The 24109-nt window shown below is 39.9% G+C and overlaps 1 long non-coding RNA gene across 1 annotated transcript in view; it reads left to right on the top strand.

Annotated features, from left to right (window-relative positions):
* Positions 1 to 24109, top strand: part of LOC138153492 (uncharacterized) — a 604705-nt gene that overhangs the window by 562933 nt on the left and 17663 nt on the right. The window lies entirely within an intron of this gene.

Raw genomic sequence — 24109 nt, 5'->3', positions numbered from 1 at the left:
CCAGTTGTGTGACCTTGGGCAAGTCACTTCTACTGGTCCTAAATTTCCTCCTCTGGAAAATGAGGAAGTTGAACTAAATGGCTTCTTAGTTTCCTTCCAGCTCTAGATTCCAGGATTTCAAATTCAGGCCTCTTTGCATTGTGACATGATACCTCATGTAATTCTAAATTCTCTATTTTCTGTCCTCTCTAGTGCCTAGAATGACCCCCAAAATGTCATCGTATACCAACAAAATGCCCAACCAGCCAGAAACATCACTGAGTCCTCACTTCCACTTCTCAGCCCCCAGCTCAATAACCCTAAATGCCACCCCCCAGCCCCTGCCAGCTCCAAAGACCAGATGGGCAATACCAGGCAGTGGGAAGAGTCAGAGGACCTGGGTAGGAATCCTGCCTTTAATATTTGTCACCAAGGTCACCTGAGCTCCTTTGGCTTCAGTTCCTCATCTGTAAAATGAGAGCATTGTACTAAATGACTGAAGTTACTTCCAACTTTAAGTCCATGATTCTACAAAAATAATAACGATGATGATAGATAAATTGTTCTATTTCACTGTCTCCAGGACACACATACAGAATTCTTTCCTCTGGTTATGTGTCTTTTTATGAATGTGTTTTCCTAGATGAAATAACCATACTATCATACAAATATCACACATATGTATGTATACTGTTTGGTTTGTAAAGTGCTTCCCTCCCAACAATACTGTGAGGGGTATTACTACCTCAACCATCTTATTTTTAAATTTTATTTTGTTTTCAATTTATGGAATAAAACTAACATCTCCATAACATAGTATAACATAAAAGATAATTGCACATGAAACCACAAATCTATTATATACAACTTGCTAATCCTTTTAAATATATAATTATCAGGTAAATTTCTTTTTTTTTCCTTTTTCTTTCTTCTCTCCCCCTCTACCCAAGAGATTACCCTTAGACACACATACATATATAGTTACATATTTACATATATTTATATATACACATATTTACATATGTGTATATATGTGTGTGCATATGCATATATATTTTGGCCCAGGGAAGTTATAATTAGAAGACTTGTAGTTAATACCCAGATCACATCATGCTTGATACAGCTCTCAATCTGAAATTTATCCACCTTGACATGCCAGTGCCTAAGGAAGCCTTTCAATGTGGCTTTCAAAGGACGCTAGAAATCAACCTCATGTACATGACAGGTCACTGTGGTCTGTGAAATCAAAAATGGTCTTTCTATGAACATCCTAGTTCCTTTGTTTCTCGTTCTTCCATCTTGGCAATTATTTTTTTAATTATTCTATACAAACTCATATTTATCAGTTCTTTCTCTGGATGAAGATAGTATCTTTCTTGATATAGACTTTATTTTTAATTTGTGTGGCAAATTGACTTTTCAGAGCCTCAGTTTTCTCATGCAAAAAAATGAGTGATTTGACTAAATCATCCATTCTCTGCATGAGAAAACTGATGTTTTGAAAGTCAAGTACACTGCCTATGGTCATATAACTAGTAAGTGTCTGAGACAATATTTGAACCCTCATTTCCAAACTCTGATAAAATATTTTATCCACTTTCTTTCCTGGATCCCCCTAACCATAATCTTAACCCCTGATCTTTGCCCACATACAACTTAACTCTCCCCATTATGCAAGGCCCAGCCCAAGTATTACATCCTCCATGAACTTCTTTCTCTGACTGCTTCCACACAGGTTCCTTTTCTTATCAATTATAAACATGTGATATAATCATATGCAGCACACCATTGTTCCTTAATTATTCCATACCTTGTGTCCCTGATATTAAGTTTCCTGATGATCGGTTCTGAATCTCCTACTTCTCATGAAATCCCTGCAGCTTCCAGCATGTTGTGGCCACTAAATTTAATGTTTGTCTAAATGGGCCGAATTATATAGAACTTTATAGCTGGAAAAATGCCTTAGAGACCTCCTAGTTCTGTCCTCCTATTTTGCAAGGGGGGAAATTGAGGCCCACAGAGAAGTTTATCTAATATCACATAATGTAGAGTTAGTGATAGATTTAAGACTTAAAACCATGTTTCCTACCACTTGATTTATATTCTTTCTACCCTGTCTTCCACAGATATACCCAAAATAATGCACTCAGCTCTTTAACTATATATCTGGGTCAGGAGAAACTGAAGAGTTTGGTAAGGGGTACAGAAGTGAGGAAGGGTGGTGGGGAAAGGGAGAAAAGTTTATAATGTGCTTTTGCTTGGAAAGGAGATTCTTCATTTGGACAGGACTAATCTGCCTGTCTGTAGTGGGCTCCTCACAGCAGAAAGACACTGACAAAGATGTATCTCCCCTATGTGGGCTGACCATAGGCTTGCCACCTTCTCCTCCTTCCCTTTGCCTAGTGATGAACAGACCCATCCTTTTAGAGCACTTACAATTTTTCTTTAAATCATAAGGGATATCAGTAGCCATCTATTCCAATCCTCAGCTGAAAAGAATTCTTATTCTAGCACACCCAAGAAGTGGTCATTTAGTTTTGCCCTTTAGATTTATCCTGAAGACACTAAAAGGAGAAGTCACTGTATGCCAAGGCAGACATTTCTACTTTTGGACAGCTCTAACCCTTAGGAGGTTTTTCCTGACATCAAATCTGATTATTTTTCTTTGCCTCTTCTACCCACTACTCTTGGTTGTTTTTTGGTGCCAAATCAAACACATCTATTCCCTCTGCATGAAAACCATTCAAATCCTTGAACAAACCTATCACGTTCCCCATGATTTTTCTCCAAGCTAAATACCCCAGTTCTTTGAACTGATTCTCAGACAACATGGATCTAAGGCCCTTCCAACATCCTAGTTGCCCTACTCTAAGTACTCTTCAGCTTGTGAATGTCCTTCCTAAACTGGAGTGACCAGAACCATATTCCAGATGTGGTCTAGCCAGGGCAAAGTACAGAGATATCACCTGCTTGTTTCTGGAAGTTAAGGTTCTTATAATGAAACCAAATATGACAATATCTTTTTTTGTCAGTCACATCACATTGCTGACATGTATTAAGCTTATAATCTACTAAATCTTGGAAACCCCGACATAAAACAATGATTCCTTTTTTTATAATCTACTAAATCCCCAGATCTTTTTTGTTTTGTAGCTTCTATCTAAATATCTAATTTTTTAAAAACTGCTATCTACATATGTACCTTGCACAACTAGGTGGTGCAGTGTGGGTATTAGAGTGTGGGTATTAGAGACAGGAACTCATCTTCATGAGTTTAAATCTAACGTAAGACACTTGTTAGCTGTATGATCCTGAGCAAGTCACTTAACCCTGTTGGCCTCAGTTTCTTCATCTGTAAAATGATCTGGAGAAAGAACTGGCAAACCACTCCAGTATCTTTGCCAAGAAAAACCCAAATGGGGTTACAGAGAGTCAGACATGACTAAAGAACAACCAAATAACAACAAAAATATGTGCCCTACATCTTGTATTTGTGAAATTGGGAAAATTTTTAATTCACATAAGTCTTTTATTTATCTCTACTGAATTTCATCTTATTAGATTCAGTTCAATACTCTAATCTGTTTAAAAAAATTGAATTTGGCATCTATTATCCACTGTGTTAACCATTCCTCCCAGCTTCGTGCCATTCAAAAATTTGATGTGTACACTATGTTTGTCTCTGACATTTTTATCAATGACTTGGATAAACAGTAAAGATTCCTGTGAGAATCCACTGAAGTCCTCTTGCTAAATTAACATTCATCACTACTTTGAGTCTAGCCATTTAACCAGATCTGAATTATCTCATTACATAATCATTAAGCTCACATGTCTTCTTATTTTCCACAGGAATAGTCTAAGATAGTTTACCAAATAGGAATGAGTATGAGGACTGAACTTATGATTTCACTGGTATAGGGAACTCTCAGAAGGGAAAATTCTTTCTATTGAAGCACATTGGCATCTTCTTCACAGTTTATAGTCTTAGAATGTCACCTAGAGCACTAAGAGATTATAGGTCTTCTTGGCTTTGAAGCCAGCTTTCTCTTAATCCACTCCACCAAGCTTCATTATTGAAAGCTTTGCTAAAATCCAGGTAAACTATATCTACAGAATTACCCTCATAATATTAGGTATCTAAAGATGGAAAGCGCTTTAGAGTATCTCTACTCCAGCAGTTCTCAAACTTTTTGGTCTCAATACCCTTTTATATGCCTAAAAATTATTGTGTAAACTCCCAATGATCTTTTCTTTATCTGGCTTATATCTATCAATATTTATTATATTAGAAATCTTAGCATCATTATGAAAATAGTTTTGACCTTGCCAACCTCCTAAAAGGGTCTTGAGGACCCTAGGAATCTTTAGAAAAAACTCTGAGAAATGATGGTCTAGCTTAACCACTTTTATATATGGGAATATTAAAGGCCATAGATGACTTTTCCAGGGTTTCACAGCAAGTTATCGGCCGAGCCAGGACCCAGTTCCTCTGATGCTTGGGCAAGTGTTTCTTTCCAGGATAGTACGGGAAATAACAATTTTAAAAGTTATGCCTTCCCTGATAGCAAATGAAAATACTGATAAATTGATATGACCCAAGAATGATGTAAATAAAGATATCTAGCAAATTTAAAAAAGAAAAAGAATGACCTTTTTATCTTAACTTCCAAGATGTAACAGTGAGAGACAGAGGAACAAGGATGCTCATAGACCATTTTTGATTTCACAGACCACAGTGACCTGTCATGTACATGGGGTTCATTGAAAGTGTCATTTGGAAGTCACACTGAAAGGTTTCCTTAGATACTAGCATGTCAAGGTAGATAAATTTCAGATTCAGAGCTGGATTGAGCATGATGTGATCTGGATATGAACTACAAGTGTTCTACTTATAACTTCCCTGGGCCAAAGATTCCTCAAATAAAATGGGTGGGTTAGACTAGGTGTTCTCAGGGGCCCACTTTCAACTCTTAGTCTATGCTTCTATCTGTGTTGCCTTGGGCAAATCTTTTCAACTCCCTGGGCCTCATTTTTCTCATCAGGGAGATGAAAGGGTTCAACTAGGTAATGCCCAATGTTCTTTTTGGCTCTAAATATTATGACTCAAATCCCTCTCTGAGAGGTCCCAACTGAAAACAAAAAGGAATACAGATTAAGGAGGCTAGACACACCAAAAACAAAAATACTAACCACTCACATTCCTTTAGTGCTTTTAGGTTTTACAAAGCACTTTACTCTCGGCAACCCCATTGTGGCAGATATTATTATCCCCATTTACAGATATTGAGGCCTAGAGGGCTTAAGTGATTTGCCCAAGGTGATACATAGTAAGTGTAGGAGGTGGAATTCACATTCAGGTCTCATTATGACAGATTCAGCGTGTTTTGCGCAACCTGGCATTGCTTCTCATTATAAACTTGGTTGACTACATCATTTTGCTTAAGATCCTTGTGCTGGGCATAAAGTGAATTGGAACCAAGTTGGTCTTTGGCCAAGAAACCATGATCAGCTCCAAGATTAAATGTGGCTAGGATAGTCATCTCCACCCATTCTAACTGTAGCAGAGCTCCTATGACTGTTAATCCTTTAATCATGGGGATTTCAAAGAAAAGTGTGTCCTGTACAGTCAGTGAACATGTAACAAACAGCAGCTCGATCTTTGCTGAATTCAGCTTAGTTTTCTATAAAAATAGTATCAGGATGGGAAGATAGGCAGACTGCTTTCTAAAAGAGTTTAGGAAGCAGAGAATCTTAGTTCAAATTCCAGGTCTGCTACTAATCAAGTATGTGACCTTGGGCAAGTCACTTAATGTTTCTGAACCTTTGTTTACACATCTGTAACATTAACCTGGATCAGTTTTGAGCTCTGATTATCTTCCTTCTTTAAATCATAATCTTATGGTCTATTTTTTAAAAATTTATTTAAAGTTTTCAACATTAATTTTTATAAGATTTTGAATTCTAAAACTACCTCCCCTTCTCCCCAAGATGGCATGCAACCTAATATAGGCTATACATATGTAATCATATTAAACGTATCTCCACATTAGTCATGTTGTGAAAGAAGATACAGAACAAAAAGGAAAAACCACAAGAAAGAAAAAACAAAAAACAACAACAAAAAGAGAAAATAGTATGTTTTGGTCTACATTCAGACTCCATAGTTCTTTCCATGGATGTGGATGGCATTTTCCATCATGAGTCTTTTGGAACTGTCTTAGATCATTGCTCAGAAGAAATTGTCATTAGATCATTGCTCAGAAGAGCTGTCTAACAAAGTTGGCCGTCGCATAATGTTGCTGGTACTGTGTACAATGATCTCCTGGTTCTGCTCACTTCGCTCAGCATCAGTTCATGTAAGTCTTTCCAGGTTTTTCTGAAATCTGCCTTCTCATCATTTCTTATCAAACGATAGTATTCCATTATACTCATATGCCACAACTTGTTCAGCCATTCCCCAGTTGATAGGCATCCCCTCAATTTCCAAATCTTTGCCACCACAAAAAGAGCTGCTATAAATATTTTTGTACATTAAGTCCTTTTCCCTTTTTTATGATCTCTTTGGGATCCAGATACAGTCTATTTTTTTAAATGTATAAAATCCATTTGAGATTTTAATATGCTCCTCTTTATCATACACCAGAAGTCAGTCCTTTGTACAAAGCCTCAATCTTTGCAGCACTGGGCAAAATATTACTTTAAGGATGACTAGTTCAAGATCCTACCTACCTTACATTGAAAAGATTCTTTAAAATTATTACACATAGATTTTGCATTTACTGAAACCTCAAAGTAAAGGCAGACTGATTCTTCCTCTCAGTAGTTGCTATACTGCAAAATTACAACAAGCCCCACAAAGCCAGGAGTGGTATGGGAAGGACTGATGCCTCACAGAAGTGCAGAAGTATGTCATGAATCCAACTGGATCCTCTGTGAAGAGAGAGGGAAACTCAGCTCAAGCTAAACCCACTTACATCCAAGCCTTTGGCATATACTCTCCCCTGCCAAAGCATAGTCTAATTAGATATTGTCTAATGTCCCTTCCACCTCTGCCATCTTACATTTCTATGGCCCCATCCTGAGATGCTCATCATCCTCTTTAACCCCAAAAAGCCCAGTCAAGCTCTTCTTTTCCTTCACGTAACCTGAACAAATGATAATTGAGCTCCTAGCATGTGCCTTGCTCTGTACTTGACATAATGGGAGATACAGTGAAGTGTAAGAATGGTAAAATCAACAGCAAACATTTATATAGTATTTCACAGTTTACAATGTGTCTTGCATACTTAATTTCATATTATCCCTGTAACAACTGTGGGAAGTGTTTTTAGTATTAGTGTCCCCATTTTGCAGACAAGCCAATCAAGGCTCACAGATGAAGTGATTTGTCCCAGGTCACACAGCTAATAAATGGCCTATGCCAGAATTTGAATTCAATTCTGACTCCAAATCCAAGTACACCATGCAGCCTCCCTGAATTTTGGGATATTACAGAATGATTTGAGAGACATAACATAAGCAAATAAATGGTTTAGATAGCCTCACTTTCTGAGACCCCAAAATTGTCCTAAGGCAGTATGGGATTCATTGTCCAGTGAGTAAAAAAGGGCAACTCATTTTTCAGGAATTCCAGATACCATGGCAAAGGAAGTTTTCCTAGAGTACCATGGCTGTGATGTAGAAGAGGGGAAATGGGTAAGAGTGGGGGGAAACATTTCCAAAAGATGGCAATATATGAGCAAAATTATGATGACAGGAAAGCATAATGTGTGTCCTTATTGTCTCTCACACTGTGCTTTCCTAGGGATAGGACAGTTGTCATTAGTTCCAGAAAATTGGGTAGAATTCCTCAAATTCCCCTCAACACAGGAAGTTCTCCAAAGGAACCATTCCTTTGAAAGTTCTCTTTCTCATATTCTTAATTTATAGTTGAAGACATTTAGTTTATAGAACTTTTTAATAGCAAATATTCTTAGGAAGTGGTCCTGGTTTAGGATTTCCCATTCTTAGTGATGTCTAAAAACATTGACAACAGCGACAAGCAATTATGAAATGCCTACTGTGTTCAGAGCACCATGCCAGGAACTGAGGGAGGTATGACATTTTAAGCCACCTACTCCACAATTCCTGCCATCGTGGAGTTTACACTCTGGAATAAGGATTTGGCATCCATGTCCCAGGAGTGCTTTCTTGGCTATGATACTGATGTAAAAGAGTCCATATGACTTGGAGGCAAGAAAATAGACAACATAATGCCTGGAGGTCCCTTTCTGCCCCCATCTAACTATAATTCTGTGATAAAACTGTTAAAGGAACCAGAGATGGTTTAACCTCATTTCCCCCATTCTAAATCTTACACATATATTGTATGTTTAAAAAGAAGAAAAAAAAAACTCCAGCTACCTTTCAAATCCAAGCCATCACTGTTTTGCAGAAAAGGGAAAGCCAACAGCCACACGGCAATTTTATCCAGGGGCAGTAGTTTGGGGGTTGCTGGGTTTTTGTTTTTTTGGGTGGTGGTGGGGATACATTGTTTGCTTTGTAGCTTTTTTTTTCCATTTGGGAATTTATCTTGGGGGGGGCGGAGTGGCTGGACTAGGGAATGTAAAGTTTGATGAGTGAACAAAAGCAGACACCTTGAAAGACCCAACTGCAGTTTTCTGACATACAGAAGGGTAACCCGAACTCCTCTCATTACGGAGCATATTTATGGCAGATCATAACATTAAATTACAACTCAGCCGCCTCCGCCAGGAATGCGTAACTCTCCCCATGTGCTTCTAATTAAGCCTGTTTGAAGTTGCTCTGGATATTTATTTGTGGGGGATTTACTGCACAGAACGACTAAAGTTTGTTCTTGTTAGGAGTTCGGCCCTGGTTTGAAGAAGGGGAGGGAGAGAGTGGGAAAAGCTGCAGATGAACTCTAAATGAATACATACATACATATGTATGTACATACATACATACATATATATAAACATTTTTTTAAAATACAAGCAGCACAAAAGAACCCTTTGTTTTCAATATAGTTGGAGTCCAAAATCTTCGGCTGTAATTTTGTTTATAGGAAATCCTTTATAATGCAAGTTTAGTGTTTCCATATGGAATTCTCCTAGGACATTTCCCCACACCCCCCTCCCACTCCCCTTTTTTTATTTGGATAAGGCAAGAGAAAAGTGACTGTACATTCCAAAGATTCATAGTCATTCCGGATCAAATTCAATGGATTTTGGCAAGAGTTGAAAAACACAGATGCAGCGTTTTTGGTCTCCCGCTGAGCTGCCTCCAGCTGTGAGTGTCTGGTGGAGGCACTTTGTAAAATCATGAAAACCCTATTAAATTCATGAAATATGATATACTGTATTTTCAAACTAACTTTCCATTGAACTGTCCACGAAGATAGAATTTAGCTAACTCGCTTCAGAAAGGGAGGTGCGAGGGTGGAGGATAGAGGAGGGAGCCCAAGAAGTGTGGGGAATATTTTTTTTTTAGTTGCTGCAAACATCTCTGTGTCTGGGTATGAGACCTCCCTGGGCCCTCAAGAGAGCCAGCCTTTCTCAAGCTTTGATTCTGCTCTGACCCCAGGCTGTCTTTGTTTTTCCCCTCCCTTCATGTTGTTGCAAATCAGGCTGTGACTTCCAAGGTGCCAGGATGAGGAGAAGCATAGATCCTCAGGGCTGGGGAAGGACCTCAGAGATTCAGGAATGGAAACCACCACTGGGATCACAGGATTATCTGTATACAAAGCTAGCAGGGACCTCAGAGGCCATGATTTTACAGAAGAGGAAACCAGGGCTCAGTGAGATTAAGTGACTTAACCAGAGCTGCACAACTCATTCAGAGGCAAGAACGGGACTAGAACTCAGGCCTCCTGACTCACAGTTTAGTGCTCCTTCCCTCACACCACACAGCCTCCCTTAGTAATGAAGATGTCATTTTTCATGACAGGTACTAATTGTGTTCTACAATCAACCAAAGTGAGGAAAATGGGGAGGAAAAAAATCACACACACACACACACACACACACAATCTCCCCTGCCCCTCCCCAAGCCACAGAACAGACCAATTTAAAGAAGTTGGATAGTCTTAGTTCATTTCCTATTGGGCTATAATTCACATCATAAAACTATCGCATGTTTATTTTCAAACAGAGCTGGGCGAGGGCTCCCTGGAGGTGAATCGGGTTTGTTTTCTGGAAACATCCCCAGGACATGGGCAATTGCAGGAGCTCACGTGCAGAGAACACAGCCTTGCCTGTGGCGGGAATGAGATAAGTCCGACTTCCAAGAAGTCCTGCAGGGCCTCTCTGTTCCATATTTCTTGGCACCCCAGTGACTTAAAGTAGCAAGCCCAGTAATGGAAGGATATACATGGAGACTATGAATCACTGCCTTATTGTTGCAAGGGCCCCTTAAATGGGAACCACACAGACTGAAAGCATCTATTCCCCCACATCCTCCTTCCCTGGGGACAGTTTTTGATTTAGGCAAAGCTGGGGGAGGGCACCACCAAACCCTGTGCCTATGAGAGATGTCCTTTTGGCCAATCATTGCCCTTTACAAATAGTCTTCCTTTAAACTCTTACTTTGGTTTGAATGAGTTTTACCCTATCATATTAGTCTACTGGGAGGAGAGAAGATGAGGCAGCTTCCAAAGTTGGCTCAATCTTAGGGTTAACATCCAAACCAGAGGAAGTGACCACCACTGTATACTCTACCCTTGTCTCTATTCTGTTGTACTATGGGTGCCACATTTAGGGGGAGGGGTAGATTACAAACTGCAGCATGTCCAGAGGGCACCCAGGATGATGAGGGCACTGGAGGTCATGTCATCAGAGGTCTCATCAGAAGAACTGGAGATGACTACTCCAGGGAGGAGAAAACACAGGGAAGACATGCTTGCTGTCTTTCAGTTGAAGGGTGTAGCAGCAAGCACCCCAAGCGTGCTCAGGGTGGCTGCCCATACAGGTTCTTGGCTCTGCTTTGTTAAAGGAAAGCAACTCAAAATGGGTTAACAAGCTTACTTTAATCAGTCAGACATATATCGGTTACCTTGTTCAGGGAAAAAGGTCAGCACCCCGAACTTCAAAGTACACAGACAGAATTATCAAGACAGAAACAGATCTAGTAGACAGATTTCAAACTGTCCAACCATTACATCCATACCCAGTCAACATCTGGGTTTCAACATCTGGGTTTTTTCAAAGGGGGGGGGGGGGGGGGGGGCCTCTCAGGACACCGGCTTCCCAGAATCCATATCAAATCACAGAACACTTCTCAAAGTGAGCCCCCAAAACAAAGCTACACATCAGGGCTTATATATCCTTCTCCTGGCTCAGAGAATGTAACAACCTTATTGACTCACTGGCCAATCAAGAAGTATCTACTGAAAAACAAGCCTCCTACCCCAGGCTTCAGGTGTACTTTAGCCTAGGGGCAGGGAAGATCTTCCAAATTTGCATTTCCATTACAAAGGGTTGTCTTGTGGAGTAGGGATTCAAAGTCAAGTCAATAAGCATTTATTAACCACTTACTTTGTACTCCTTATAATTTTGGGTTTTTTTTTTTCTTTTTGGAGGGGGGAAAGGCAGGGCAACTGGGGTTAAGTGACTTGCCCAAGGTCACAGGGCTAGTAAGTGTTAAGTGTCTGAGGTTGGATTTAAACTCAGGTTCTCCTGACTCCAGGGTGGATGCTCTATTCACTGCACCACCTAGCTGCCCCTACTCCTTATAATTGCACTCTGACTGTAATCCGTACTCCCTGGTCCCAGGGGACAAAATGAAAAGCAATGGGTTGAAGTTGCAGAGAAAGTGATTTGGTGGTTAAAGGTTGCAAAAAGACTTGCTACCAATCAGAACTATAAAAGAGAAGGATGGGTGGCATCCAGAAGTACTGCACTCTCTCTCAGAAGTTCCTATCTCTAGAGCTAGATTTCTCTAGAAGGTAATCAAGCTCAACCCCTTTGTTTTACATAGGAAGAAATGGAGCTCTTAAGATTAGTGGCATGCCCTAGGATACACATGTGAGAAGATCCAGACCTTATGAGTTGCCCAGGTAGCCCAGGTCCAAGGGGAGTGAGAAAAATCCTCAAGTTCTGTTCAGCAGGAATAAAGTTACATTTACCTCCTGGGAGAGTCTAATGGGTATGACAGATTATTGTTCTATGTTTCCGTATTTGTTGTTTTTTTTTTTTTTAAGCAATTGGGGTTAAGTAACTTGCTCAAGGTTACACGGCCAGTTATTTCTGGGTGGGTGCCAAGTGTCTGAGCCCGGATTCAATCCCAGGTCATCCCCAGGTCATCCCAACTCTGGGGCCAGTGCTCCCACTCTCTGTGCTACCTGACTGCCCCTCCGTATTTGTTAATGTGTGCTTTCAGTTGTAAGAATTTTCTGTGTTATAGGAAATAAACAATTGTCCAAGACCTGGTAATCATACTTTGTATTAAGGATGTTTTTCTAGAAGGAAACATGTTACTCACTTTGGAGAGACCCTAGGCATCAGGAGAGGAAAGAAAGGAATGGGAATTTATGTAGCACCTGCTATGGGCCAGTCACTAAGCTATGTGCTTTACAAATATCTCATTTCATCCTCACAACAACCCTATGAGATAAATGCTATTATTATCCCCATTTGAGGAAACTGAGGCAAAAGTTAAGTGACTTGACCAAGGTTACACCACGAGTAAGTATCTAAGACCAGATCTGAACTCAGATCTTCCTGACCCCAGGTCCAGTGCTCTATCCACTATGCTGCCTAGCTATCTCTCAGATATAAACCATATCTATGCTTTATTTTAGAGGGGTTTTTTTTGTTTGCTTTTTTTTTCTTTTTGGAGGAGGGAGGGCAGGGCAATTGGGGTTAAGAGACTTGCCCAAGGTCACAAAGCTAGTTAAGTGTCTGAGACCAGATTTGAACTCAGATCCTCCTGACTCCAGGACAGGTGCTCTATTCACTGAGACACCTGGCCGCCCCCATATTTTAGAGGTTTTCCCTGGAGAAATTAGGTGGCACAGTGGAAAGAGAAGAGGATGTAGAGTCAGAAAGACTGAAGGCCAAATCTGGGCTCAGACACTTACTAACTATAGGACTCTGGGCAAGTCACTTAACTTTTGTTTGCTTCAGTTTCCTCCTTGCTTTCCTTCCTGGGCAAGTCACTTAATCTTGCTTGACTTAGTTTTCCCAACTGTAAAATAAAGATAATAATAGCACCTGCCGTCCGAGGTGGTTGTAAGGGTGAAAGGAGCTAATTTCATCCTCTGGACTTTCTCCACTATGCCCTTTTCTATATGTTTTCCCCACCTGCCTTTCAGTTTCCTTGCAGGCTTTGCCTTCCTCCCTCCTTTGAATGTAAGCTACCCAAGGGAAGGGACAATCTTTCTTTCTCTTTTTATTTGTATTGCCAGTGTTTAGCACATATTAGTGCTTACCAAATACTTACTGACTTTATTCCTTGATGTGCACAAGAATGGCTGAGGAGAAAAAAACTGAAACTTGCTTTTGGGGATCAATTCAATTTCCAGGTGCATGTAAGTCCAGCACCAGAACCCCTTTTGGAAGAGGGGACCCCTTGGGCCAATAGTCACATCTTGGTAGCCAGAGTCAGAATTAGCTCATCACTGTGTAGTTAAGTGCTTTCTCCACTGCTCTGTATCACTAGAGGTCTTCCAGTAGAGGCTACATGACCACCACTTTCAGGGACATGAGGGGAATCTTATTCTAATACATAGATTGGACTAAAAAGTCAGGGGCGACTGCAGCCTTGAGGCCACATGTGGCCCTCTAGATCCTCCAGTGCAGCCCTTTGACTGAATCCAAACTTCAGAGAATAAACCTCTTAATAAAAAGATTCGTTGTGTAAAACTTGGACTCAATCAAAAGGCTGTACCCAAAGACCTAGAAGGCCACACCTAGAAGGCTTTGAGGCCGCAGGTTCCCCACCCCATGGCCTCTGAGGTCCCTTCTGACATGGAGATCTTACAATTTCTGAACAAATTGTCTCATCAGTGACCTTATGAATTAAGTAGGCTAGTCATTATCCCTATTTGATATATGAGGAAACTGAGACCCTGGAGAGATAAAAAGTAGTTTTTTCAGGGTCACACAGCTATTGACAGAATCCAGGGTAGGGTCTACAAGTCAAACTCAAATAAAAGCACAGCTACTAAGCCAGACATAAGAATCCCTGGGAGGGAGAGGAGAGTATAGCTCATATGGACTTAGAAAACCACATATTAACATTATTTATGTTCTATTGTATTTTTATTTATTTTGTTAAATATTTCCCAATTACATTTTAAACAGGTTCAGACCCTACTCAGAAGCCTTGCATGGGCCTATAGAAACCTTGTGTTTAACAACTCTGGCCTCTACCATGCTATATGTACCTAGACTCTCTCATTCTTTACCTGTAGTGCCTGCAAAGGAAAGACTCTTTTACTTTGATGCCCTCTTTACTTTCCCTAGCTCTACCCCCTGCACCCAAAAAACTAACATCGTTCTCTGCTAGCCACCTTGAGAGCATTAATTAATGAAACTTCTCTCTTCCTGACAAGTGAATTCACCTGATTTAAGTATATTCTTTCCTGATTGGCCAGGAATCAATATTAGCATTCCCTCGTGCTCCCTCATGTCATTCACCCTCCCTGTGACTTCCCAGACCAATACATCCCTCCCTGGCCATGGCTAATATCTCACCCTATTACAATGTAGATTCTTCAATTCAGGCGCTATCAAACTTTTTGTGTGCCTGGAACAGAGTAAGTACTTAATAGATGTTCTTTCATTCTATCAATAAATCGGTCAGGTGGGTTAGTCTGAAGAAGGTGTCCATCCTGAGCATCTTGATGCAAAGAATGCCACATAGAGGGGAGTCAAGAGACCTCCCAAGATAGCTTTTGGCAAAGCCATGGCATTCTCTGGAAGACTGTCATGGTGGTGAGGATGAAGGTTTTCTCTTCACTGGTTGATAAGGATTCCTATTGTACTTACAAACCTCGTCACTCACTGTGCAGGGAACAGAGCCATACCCCCCACCCCACCAGCCATATGAAGTCACATTAATTAACATGTAAGAATGCCATGGAGATATTTGGCTTAACAAGTCCTATCTATAATTTCAAAATATTGTTAGAAACCATAAAGGTTCACATGAAAACCAAACTCATTCAGTAGACTCCCCTCCAAAAGAAAAATGACCCTGGTTAATAAGGGCATCTTGAAGACAGAGCTGTGTCCATATGAAATATCCTGAGAATGTATTTCAAACCCTTACGGGGTAGTGGAGAGAGATTAGAATGAAAAGGGAAGGAGCTAGCAATAGTCAGAAAGGGAGCTTCCATGATGGATTAAAGCCAAACGGGGTCACAGAGGAGGTGGACAAGTGAGAGGGGATCATTTATAATGGATGAGGTGTGCAGTCTCATCTAAGGCTTCCCTGAGAAAGGGCAGTAAATCCTGCCACAGTGTTCCTGCTTGCGTGTGCGTGTGTGTGTGTGCGTGTGTGCTCACGTACATGTGCACACACAGGAAGGAACTTGAACTCTTGGAACTCAATGATCTTTTGCTGCTTGTCACCATGCAGCACTCAGTGACAAATGCAGGAAGGAGGTGCTGCAAGAGGGCTGGGACCAGGTGGCATGGCCATAAATAGTGGACACTGGCTGACCTAGCAGCAGGAAAGGGATAAACTACATATTCTCTTTCCCAGAGGGAGAAATCTGAACTTGGAAGAAATTGCCTGTATTTCTTTCTAGTACTGAACTGCAACAAATTATGAAGTTGGTGCCATTTTCCTTTAGCTTTCCTCCTGCTTCCACACCAGGACTTTCTCCTTTGTCCTGGCATCTCTCCTTCTTCAAACATCCAGACCATGGCCGGTTCCCCCAGTGACTTCATTTGTTCCTTTGCCCTAGTTCTACCACCACTATCCTAGTAAAAGCTCTCATTAGCTGTCAACAAATCCCCTAAGGAGCTGATAATTAGCAATTTAGCCAACAAAACCTAATATTTCCCATGGGCATTTCTGTCTTAATAGAATATTATGGTTAGAAGAAACCTCAGAGGTCATCGTGTCCAACCCCTACCTTCAACATCCTGACAAGTGATGGCCAAGGGCACGTGAAACCGAAGAGGATGCCATGACCTTAAGGAATAGTCCTCAAATGGTGAAATGAAAGCTAATAGATATTTGGGAGGAGGGAGCTCAGCCCAAGGATCTCCTCAAATGCATTCATTCAGCAAGAACCTATGAATGCGCAAAGTACTATACTGAGAATGGGGGGAAAAGGAGAAGGTGGGAAAGGGGATAACAAAAATGTGTAAAGCAGGGTCCCAGGGCCTGAGTGGCTCAAGTTTAGTCAATGAAATGGGTCATTATCCACCTTGTCCTCCAAAGCGTTTGGATAGTTTTTTCCTTCTAGAAATGTTCTTTCTTGCTTAAACTTCTGAGATTCTCTGCCCCATTTCTGATTCTTTTTCCACTGGGACTACCCCTGAATCTCCTTTGCTTAGCTCCGCATCTTCTTCCCAAGCCTAAGTTGATGTTTCCCCCACAATTCAGTCCTTAGGCCCTTTTCTTTCCACTCTCAAAATCCTCTCCCTAGTTAATTTCATCAAATTATAGATTTTCTGCACGGAACAGGAATTTCTGAATCTTCATCACTTCATAGGACCATTGTAAGAGTATAATAAATCACTTTAATTCAATTAAACAAGCATTTATTAAGGGTCTACACTAGGCATGGGGATAAAAAGACAAAACCAAAACCAAAAAGTCTTTGCCTCAAGAAACTTCTGTGTGCAAAGCACTTTGAAAATCTTAAAGCACTATATTAATGTTATTATTATCATTATCAGTGTTGCTTTAGTTTTATTTTCTTATACAAGCTTCAGACAAAAACAGTGCTGGAACATTGTCACCATTCTGTTATTGTTTTTATAATATTTAATGTACTACAAACTACCATACAATTGGAGTAAATAACTGCTTTTTGTAGTTGAATAGAAGTATGAAGATGGGGCAGCCAGGTAGCACAGCAAGTAAGAGCACTGGCCCCAGTGTAGGGATGACCTGGGGATCGCATCCGGGCTCAGATACTTAGCACCACACCCAGAAATAACTGGCTGTGTAACCTTGAGCAAGTTACTTAGCCCCAATCGCTTTAAAAAAAAGTATGATGATATAAGTTCATCACTTCATTGAAAGGCGCATTGAAAACATCCTTGGTACAATCCCAAGTGCAGATAGAATAGCAGGGATTATCCAATTTTTTTGTTGTTTTTTAATTTTGTCTAAACTTTCATGACCCCATTTGGTGTTTTCTTGGCAGATGCTGGAGTGGTTTGCCATTTCCTTCTCCAGCTCCTTTTAAGATGGGGAAACTGAGGTAAACAGGGTTCAATGACTTGCCCAGGGTCATACAGCTAGTAGGTGTGTCTGAGGGCAGATTTGAACTCACAAAGATGAGTCTTCCTGACTCCAAGCCCAGCACTCTATTCACTGGGCCACCTAGCATCCTGTTACAATGTGATTTTGATTTCTTCTCTGTGTTTCTGTATTTTGAAAGTATTTTCCTCCATGATGCTTAGAAGTTACAAGTATTTGAAAGTGTGGTAACATTTATTTAAAACATTATTCTTAAGTGTTTGTGGGTCAGTGTTATTTCTGGGGGATTGTGAGCAAAAGTTCAGACTGTGACAATGATCTAATTCCAGTATAATTCTTTGTTTAAGTTCTCTAGGATATTCTAAGGTCTCTATTTATAGTATGGTAATTTGGCATCCATAAGTCCATGAAAGATAGACTCTGTGGCAGAATTTTAGCCCCTAAGTCAAGTTTTGCCAGGTATTCTGTAGATGCTAAGTTTTTAGAACCTGCAGGGATGTGTTGGCAGTTTCTACATATGCCTTGAGTAATCTACTTGATCTCTAAGTCTGGGGTCTTTAAGGATAGCCCCTCTATAATTTCTGGAGCGGTGACCTGATCCTGAATTACCATCATAAACCTCTCCATTTCCACAAACAGATACACACTTTAGCCATTTGTTCCAAGCCTCTTTGTCAGCATGCTGTGGGCTAAGTTCATACAGATGTCACCCCATGATTCCATTCTTGGATTTTGGCCACTTTGTAGACCCCATCAAGAGGTAAACCACTTTCTGTTGTACTCAACAAATTTGATGGTATAGAGAAGTTAATGGCTTTTACTGCTGCTAGGTCAAGTGATCTTTGCATGGTCCCATTTTTTTTTCTATAGGTTTTTGACCTACATACCTCAAGCTTTAAGAATTTTTATTATTTGTCTTCCTCCCTTAGGGAAAGGAATTGCTCATCTTTCTAGAGCTGCCTTGAGATAATAGATTTTATGTTTCACTAATATTGTATGGTTTTTTGTTAGAATACTGTCTTAATCTGTTATGCTTCATTTTATAGTTTTGAAATTATACACTAAAACTAGTAATGGCTAAGTGTTCATTGCTTTAAATATGTTCTTCCAATTCAGCTTTGAGTTCAAGATGCTAATAAATCTCTTAATGTGTTTATGAGCCAAATCCTTCTCTTTGATATCTTTATACTTGATGTATCTTGCCTGGAGGAGACTAAGGCATTACCTTCATCCACTGGTTCAGCATAACCTCTTGATTCAAGAATGAAGCTTCTCCTTAATGTATGCTGAGAATTTAGCAATTTTCAATGCCAGATTATTCCACAAAATGAAAGAACAGTTTAATGTGTTTCTTTGTTGCTCAATATCATCCATGGATATCAAGTGATTAATAAGATGTCTCAATTCAACTCCCTTTGTAATGTGGAGCCCATCCATCATTCTTTTTAATAGAGAAGACAGTGGATGTAAAGCTGGAAAGAACCACAATCAGCTGAAACACTTTCCCTGAAAATGTCCTATTTTATATTAATTGTTCTTGACATCATTGTGTTGGCAGAGTTTTCCACATCTGTCAAATGTGATTAAGCCTCTCAGTGTGCTTAGATCGATTTTCTATAGCTATAGAAACACCCATGGATACGGACAGATATGCACACTGTATATGACTAATCCATGAGTGCAGAACTGAATCCAAGACTTTGTGATACTCAAAAAAGTTAATGAACATATTCTGATACTGTGGGACAGCTTGATCAATAATTACTGAATTGATCATAAATTATTCATTACTGCTCTTCATACCCTGTCTCACCCTCTTCTACATACCCTGCAATCCAGGGGAAATGACATTTTTATTGTTCCTTGAACAAGATTGCATCTCCTGACTCTTGGCATCTCCACTAAGTGTCTCCCATCCCTGATATGGTCATCTCTTCTCCTATCTGCCTCCTGGTTTCCTTTAAGTCTCAGGGAAACTACCTTCTACTGGAAGCTTTGCTTGATTCCCTTTAGTTTTAGGACCTTTCCTCTGTTTATTATTTCAGATTTATTCTGTATATACCTTGTTTGTACAGAATTATTTGCATATTGTATCCCCATCAGACCATGCGTTCCTTGAGAACAGAGACTCTCTATTGCCTCTCTTTGAATCCTTAGTGTGAAGCAGTGTCTTACACATAGGTCAAACTTGCCTATTTGTTGACTGATAATTTTGGCACATTCTATTCACACCTCAGCCATTCTATCGTTTTCTTAAAAGTGTGCATAGATTTTAGAGGTGCATGTTCTATTGTGTGCAGGTACTGAAATGTTTTTAGTGAAACAACTCTGAATTCTTTGTATAAAATACACAAACATATAATTGACCTATAGCTGGAATGGTCACTGTTGTTTTCATCTTTTGATTAACGGACATGTAAGACATTTGCTTTAGAAATTTGGGATCTATCTTATGTCTTAGAGGAAGGTGATAAATTGACTTTCCAGTAATTCATGCACCACTGTCAAGCATTTGAGTTAATAATTATAAATCTTCTCTGGTTCCACTGCTTTCTAATTTTTCCCCTTATTTTAAAATTTCCTTCATTCTAGACTTAAACACCAAATAAAATGAACATTTCCATATACATAGTAGGATGGAATAAGATTACTGTACATGAAAATGCATATATCTATTATGTACATTTTGCTTTTTAGGTTTTTTAAATTTTCAGTTAAATCAGTTAATAAAAATTTATTTTCTCTCCCTCCCACACCTCTCCCCCTCACTAAAAGAAAAAAGAGAAAGAAAACTAACTCATTACAAACATGAATAGTCAAGCAAAAAAAAATCCCACCTTGGCCATGTCCAAAAATTAGATCTCTTAATCTTCATCCTAAATCCATAAGGTCTCTGATGGGAGAAGGGGAGCCTGTGATTCTGAGGAAGTGTGGCATTCTTAAGTCTTTCAAAATTATTTCACTTTGTATTTACTTTATTATATTATAAAAAATTATTCTCCTGGTTCTGCTCACTCCACTCTAAGTCAATACATCCAAGTTTTACCAGGTTTCTCTGAAAGCATCTCTTTCATCATTTCTCATAGCTTCCTGTTACATTTACACACCATAATTTGTTCAGCCACTTCCTAGTTCATAACTTAGTTGATGACTTAGATTCCACTTCTTTAGTACCATACACACAAAAATAGGCACTATTTAATATTGTTTATAAGTATGTGACCTTTTGCTCTTTACTTGATTTCTTTGGGGCACAGACCTAGTAGTGGTATTGCTGAGTCATTTGGAGGCATTGTTTAAAAATACTTTCCACATCAATTGGGGAATGACTGAACAAGTTGTGGTATATGAATGTAATGGAATACAATTTAAGAAATGAGGAGCAGACAGACTTCATAATAACCTGGAGAGACTTATATAAACTGATGCTGAGTGAGGAGAGCAGAACCAGGAGAACACTGTACACAGTTACAGACACATAGTATGTGTGATGACTAACTTTGATAGACTGGGCTCCTCTCAGCAATGTAAGGTTATAAGACACCTCCAAAAGACTCATGATGGAAAGAGATATCCACATCCAGAGAAAGAGCTATAGTCTGAATGCAGATTGAAGCAAACTATTTGCTGTGTTTCTTTTTCTTGTTTTGTTTTGTTTCCTCTTTCCCACTGATCATTCCGTCAGTTATAATGCTTCTTTACAACCTGACTAATGTTTAATGTGAAGGTATTTGTAGGTCCTATATTCAAGTGCATGCCGCCATGGGGGGGGGGAGGGGAGTAGGGGGAGAAAATTTGAAACTCAAGGGTTTGTGGAACTGAATGTTGTAAACTTAAAGTAAATTAATTAGTTTTTTTAAAAATACTTTCCAGAATGACTGGCCCAGTGGTGGCTAGGTGGCACAGTGGATAGAGCACCAGCCCTGGAGACAGGAGGACTTGAGTTCAAATCCAGCCTCAGACACTTAATACTTACTAGCTGTGTGACCTTGAGCAAGTCACTTAATCCCAATTGCCCTGCCTTCCCCCCTCCAAAAAAAAAAGCAAACAACAGAATGACTGGCCTACTTCACAGCTCCACCAACAGCCCACTGATGTGCTGATTTTCCCACAGCCCCTCCAGAATTTGTCTTTTTTTTTTTGTCAATTTTACCAATCCTGTGAGTCTGAAGTAGAAGTGTTGCTTTAGTTTTCATTTATCTACTTATTAATAATTTAGAGAATTTTTTCATGTGATTATAGATAGCTTTTTTTTTTCCTTTGAAAAGTACATATAGGCAATCACTGACCATTCATCAATTGGGAAATATGCTTTCCGATTCTTCAAAGAAGCTAGAATTTCAGTCATTTTCCATGACAAAATACTTCAGTCATTTATCATGTTAATATCCTATAGGTTTTCTGTTTCTCACTTAAGCCAACTGTGGTTTTGTGTTGGACTTTCTCAAGACTATGTAGACAAGAAATTGTCCACATCCTCCCTTTTGGAGCTTCTCTCTCCATCTCTGATTTCTTTGCTTCTCAAGAATCTGCAGTAAAGTTTTCGATTTATGCTGAATAGTTTTTTCTCTTCTTTGTACCATTTAGACTCCTTTATCTTAATCTTTTGATTTTTGCCTAAAAGAATCCAAAAAACAAAACCCATCTAGAATTTCTGATTTTTTAAATTCTTTTCCACATGCTTCTTTTTGGTTGAATTTAACTAGGCAGTACAGCATTCAGATCTTCTTTTGCGTATAACAGCTAGATGTTGATTGTAATCTTCCTAAGTCTTTTCAAAGATCTTCAATGGTATTCTTGAGTTACTTTCACCATAGCAATATTTGACCCCATAACTTTGAGAGGTATATGCTTGCATAGTTCCACTTTTTCTTCTGCGGTACTTGGAAATGGCTGGTTTATACACTACTGGGTATAGGTCCTGCAATACTTTTACACCACGGGAGAATGTGCTCATTCATGATGGTTCTAGCAAATATAATGGGGCAGGGGTGGGGAGTCTGGCTCACTCATCTCTCCATGTGGAGGAAGTGGGAAGCCTGCTTTTAGAGGAATCATGGAGACATATAAGACTTGACTTGGGGATGTGGAGCAAGAGAGAAGACAAGGCAGCTGAAGACGATAGGCCTTTCTGAATGCCTCTGCAGTCAATCCTCTCCAGAAGTTGGTTAGCCAACCAGAACCAGTGTCTAATTAAAGACCATGGTGACACAAGGAATCCAAGTGATACAGAGAACAAAATAAAGTATTTAGTATCAGTGAAAAACATTGGAAGACCAGGATGGTCTAGGAAAAAACATGTAGTTTGAATGACGGACAGGAGTAGGGAGAGATTCTTATAATAGGCTAGGTGTGAGGCGATGAGGGCCTGTATCACTGAGGTGTCTGAGCCAAGAGAGAGAAGGAGTCATATTCAAAGAACTTTTGTGAAGGAAGAATCAGAGGGACTTGGCAACAAACTGGATATGAAGACTGAGGGTGGGGAGTTCCGTATTACACACAGATTTCGAGGCTGGCAGATTGGGGGAAAGGAGCTGCCGTCGAGAGCAATAGTGAAGTTAGGAAGGGATGAGGGGAAGATAATGAGGTTAGTTCTGGACACATTGAGAATAAGATGTTTATGAAGCCTCCAGTTTGAGAGATGCAGTGGGAAGTTGAAGGTGAGAGACTGGAGGTTAAAAGAATGGTCATAGCTGGAGAAAAATAATCTGAGAATAAATAAGCCACCTTTGAGCACAGAAGTAGAAACAAAACTCAAAGTCATGAATGCTCCTTGTTTCCCCCGCCTGTGGACATACACTTACCTCTTCAGCCTCTTACACGCAGTACTTTTCCCAGTACCCCCCTCGTCCCACCCTGTCCCAACGCCTCTGAGATGACTTCCTGTTGTGACTGTACAGATCGGCCGCATACACTTATTTGTGTGTCGCCTCTCCCTTGTAATGCAGGCTTCTCGAGAGCAGAGAGGGTTTGTCTTTCTTTAGATCCCCAGAACCTGCCAGAGAGCCGGGCACAAAGTAAGCATTTAACAAATGCTTGTTGACTGACTAATTTTATTTGTAGTTCAGTCATTTTTCAGTTGTGTCCGACTCTTTGTGATCCCTTTTGGGGTTTTCTTGGCAAAGATACTAGAGTGGTTTGCCATTTCCTTCTCCAGATCATTTTACAGATAAGGAAACTGAGGCAAACAGGGTTAAGTGACTTGCCAAATGTCACACTGCTAATAAGTGTCTGAGGCAGGATTTGAACTCAGGTACTCCTGACTCTAGGACTGTCCCTCTAACCTCTCTGCCATCTAGGCACCATTATTTTTATTACCATTACTGCTAGTATTAGTGTTACTATTACTATGATGACTATTACTATTTTGACTGGACCCATGAGGATCCCTATTAATGCATAGCTGTACCTTACAGGTAACTTTGGGGGTGAGTAACTTGCCCAGAATTAACAAAGCCTCTCTCTCTCTCTCTCTCTCTCTCTCTCTCTCTCTCTCTCTCTCTCTCTCTCTCTCTCTCTCTCTCACACACACACACACACACACACACACACACACACACACACATTTTTCTTCAGAGACAGAGATGGGGGTCAGGATTAGAACTTGAGAGTCGTCAGCTCTGTCTTCAATCCACTCTCTTGCCTCTCACGCTCATATTTGGATATATATTTGCCCACATCTACCAAATGTTATGGTAAAGTTAGGTGACTTTGTTTTTAACCAGGATATGCCAGAATTTAC

The sequence above is a fragment of the Petaurus breviceps genome, unplaced genomic scaffold (genome assembly GCF_028583685.1).
Source record: "Petaurus breviceps papuanus isolate PSGF00001 unplaced genomic scaffold, PetGlider_PUasm1.0 151, whole genome shotgun sequence".
Lineage (NCBI taxonomy): Eukaryota > Metazoa > Chordata > Mammalia > Diprotodontia > Petauridae > Petaurus > Petaurus breviceps.
Note: the sequence above shows the minus strand (reverse complement) of the source record. Positions and strands in the feature narration are given on the sequence as shown.